This window comes from Triticum dicoccoides, chromosome 1A (assembly GCF_002162155.2).
Source record: "Triticum dicoccoides isolate Atlit2015 ecotype Zavitan chromosome 1A, WEW_v2.0, whole genome shotgun sequence".
NCBI lineage: Eukaryota > Viridiplantae > Streptophyta > Magnoliopsida > Poales > Poaceae > Triticum > Triticum dicoccoides.
Window position 1 is genome coordinate 279,997,064 of NC_041380.1, and position 4,134 is coordinate 280,001,197.

The following is a 4,134-nucleotide window of genomic DNA, read 5'->3' on the forward strand; positions in this document are numbered from 1 at the left end:
ATTATTTAATTATATTGGTGTTAAACCTACTGTATTATAACTTCTATATGGCTTATAAACTATTTTACTAGCCATAGATTCATCAAAATAAGCAAACAGCACACGAAAAACAGAATCTGTCAAAAACAGAACAGTCCGTAGTAATCTGTAACTAGTGCCAGATCTGGAACCCCAAAAATTCGAAAATAAATTGCTGGACGTGAGGAATTTATCTATTAATGATCTTCAAAAAGAATTAACTAAATTTCACTTTCCAAATAAAAATGGCAGCAGTTCTCATGAGTGCTAAAGTTTCTGTTTTTTACAGCAAGATATCAAGACTTTCCCCAAGTCTTCCCAACGGTTCTACTTGGCACAAACACTAACTAAACACAACCAAAACACAACCAAAACAGAGGCTAGGTAAATTATTTATTACTAAACAGGAGCAAAAAGCAAAGAATAAAAATAAAATTGGGTTGCCTCCCAACAAGCGCTATCGTTTAACGCCCCTAGCTAGGCATAAAAAGCAAGGATAGATCTAGGTATTGCCATCTTTGGTAGGCAATCCATAAGTGGCTCTCACAATAGATTCATAAGGTAATTTAATTTTCTTTCTAGGAAAGTGTTCCATGCCTTTCCTTAACAGAAATTGTAATCTAATATTTCCTTCCTTCATATCAATAATTGCACCAATCGTTCTAAGGAAAGGTCTACCAAGAATAATAAGACATGAAGGATTGCAATCTATGTCAAGAACAATAAAATCTACGGGCACATAATTCCTATTTGTGACAATAAGAACATCATTGATTCTTCCCATTGGTTTCTTAATAGTGGAATCCACAACGTGCAAGTTTAAAGAGCAATCATCAAAATCACGGAAACCTAACAAATCACACAATGTCTTTGGAATCGTGGAAACACTAGCACCCAAATCACATAAAGCATAGAACTCATGATATTTAATCTTAATTTTAATAGTTGGTTCCCACTCATCATAAAGTTTTCTAGGGATAGAAACTTCCAACTCAAGTTTTTTTCATAAGATTGCATCGAGGCATCAACGATATGTTTAGTAAATGCTTTATTTTGACTATAAGCATGAGGAGAATTTAGCACGGATTGCAACAAGGAAATACAATCAATCAAAGAGCAATTTTCATAATTAAATTCCTTGAAATCCAAAATAGTGGGTTTAGCAACATCTAGGGTTTTAATTTCTTCAATCCCACTTTAGCATCAAGATCAAAAAACTCCGAATTTAGCATCAACATCTAGGGTTTAGCAACATCAAATTTTTGGAACGCCTTCAAGGTAAAGGTGGACCATATTCAGTCCCATCATTATCAAGATTCATATTGCAAAACAAAGATTTAATAGGGGACACATCAATAACTTTTAGATCTTCATCTTTATTTTCATAAAAATCCAGTTTAGCGGACATCCTATTAACTAAGGTAGCCTGCTTATCCGAAATTTCAGCAGTCAATTTCTCAAGACGAGCAATTTTGGATCTTAAACCATCAAATTCTTTAGACATATCATCGAGCTCTTTATTCATAAAACTCATAAAACTTTTCTGTTCCTTAAGCTCGTTCCTGAAGAAATTATTATGCTCAAATTGCAAAACCATAAAACTCCTGACATTGCTTTCGATCTATTCTAACCTTTTAAGGTGAAGATCACCAAATCTAGGTAGAGCCATTGTGACAAACAAGCAACCCAACACACAAGCAAACAAAAAGCAAGCGGGCAAAAAGAGGCAAATAGAGAAAGAGAGGGAGGATAGAGAGAGAGAGAGGGTGAATAAAACGGCAAGGGTGAAGTGGGGGAGAGGAAAATGAGAGTCAAATGGAAAATAATGTAATGCGGGAGATAAGGGTTGTGTGTTGGGGAACGTAGCCGAAATTCAAAATTTTCTATGCACCACCAAGATCAATCTATGGAGTAATCTAGCAACAAGGGAAGGAGAGTGCATCTGCATACCCTTGTAGATCGCTAAGCGGAAGCGTTCAAGTGAACGGGGTTGATGGAGTCGTACTCGTCGTGATCCAAATCACCGACGATCCTAGTGCCGAACGGACGGCACCTCCGCATTCAACACACGTACAGCCCGGTGACGTCTCCTACGCCTTGATCCAGCAAGGGGAGAAGGAGAGGTTGGGGAAGACTCCATCCAGCAGCAGCACGACGGCGTGGTGGTGGTGGAGGAGCGCGGGACTCCAGCAGGGCTTCGCCAAGCACTACGAGAGACGAGGAGGAAGAGGGGTAGGGTTGCGCCAACAGGGAGATTGAATCGTGTGTTGGGCTGCCCCTTTGCTCAAGTATATATAGGGGAAGGGAAGGGGCTGCGCCCCCACATAGGGTTCCCTCCCTAGGGGTGGCGGCAGCCCCAGATCCCATCTGGGTGGTGGCCACAAGGGGGAGAGGGGGAGGCGCACCTGGGGTGGGCCTTAGGGCCCATCTGCCCTAGGGTTTGCCCCCTTCCCCTCTTGGAGGCGCCTTGGGCCTTGGTGGGAGGCGCCCCAGCTCACCTAGGGGCTGGTACCTTCCCACTATTGGCCCATGTAGGCCTCCGGGGCTGGTGGCCCCACCTGGTGGACCCCCGGACCCCTCCGGTGGTCCCGGTACACTACCGGTGATGCCCGGAACACTTCCGGTGGCCAAAACCATACTTCCTATATATTAATCTTTACCTCCGGACCATACCGGAACTCCTTGTGACGTCCGGGATCTCATCCGGGACTCCGAACAACATTCGGTAACCGCGTGCATACTTTCCCTATAACCCTAGCATCATCGAACCTTAAGTGTGTAGACCCTACGGGTTCGTGAACCATGCAGACATGACCGAGACAACTCTCCGGCCAATAACCAACAACGGGATCTGGATACCCATGTTGGCTCCCACATGTTCCACGATGATCTCATCGGATGAACCACGATGTCAAGGACTTAATCAATCCCGTATACAATTCCCTTTGTCTAGCGGTATGATACTTGCCCGAGATTCGATTGTCGGTATCCCGATACCTTGTTCAATCTCATTACCGGCAAGTCTCTTTACTCGTTCCGTAACACATCATCCCGTGATCAACTCCTTGGTCACATTGTGCACATTATGATGATGTCCTACCGAGTGGGCCCAGAGATACCTCTCCGTTTACACGGAGTGACAAATCCCAGTCTCGATTCGTGCCAACCCAACAGACACTTTCGGAGATACCTGTAGTGAACCTTTATAGCCACCCAGTTACATTTTGACGTTTGGCACACCCAAAGCACTCCTACGGTATCCGGGAGTTGCACAATCTCATGGTCTAAGGAAATGATACTTGACATTAGAAAAGCTTTAGCATACGAACTACACGATCTTTGTGCTAGGCTTAGGATTGGGTCTTGTCCATCACATCATTCTCCTAATGGTGTGATCCCGTTATCAACGACATCCAATGTCCATGGTCAGGAAACCGTGACCATCTATTGATCAATGAGCTAGTCAACTAGAGGCTTACTAGGGACATGGTGTTGTCTATGTATCCACACATGTATCTGAGTTTCCTATCAATAGAATTCTAGCATGGATAATAAACGATTATCATGAACAAGGAAATATAATAATAACCAATTTATTATTGCCTCTAGGGCATATTTCCAACAGTCACCCACTTGCACTAGAGTCAATAATCTAGTTCGCATCGCCATGTGATTAACACTTACAGGTCACATCGCCATGTGACCAACATCCAAGAGTCTACTAGACTCAATGATCTAGTTCACATCACTATGTGATAAACACTCGAAGAGTTCTGGGTTTGATCATGTTATGCTTGTGAGAGAGGTTGTAGTCAACAGGTCCTGCCATATTTAGATCCCTATGTATTTTGCAAAACTTTATGTCACATCATAGATGCTGCTACCACGTTCCACTTGGAGCTATTCCAAATTGTTGCTCCATTATACGTATCCGATATCTCTACTCAGAGCTATCCGGATAGGTGTTAAGCTTGCATCGACGTAACTCTTTACGTCGAACTCTTTACCACCTCCATAACCGAGAAACATTTCCTTATTCCTCTAAGGACAATTTTGACCGCTATCTGGTGATCCAGTCCTAGATCACCTTTGTACCCTCTTGCCAGACATGTGGCA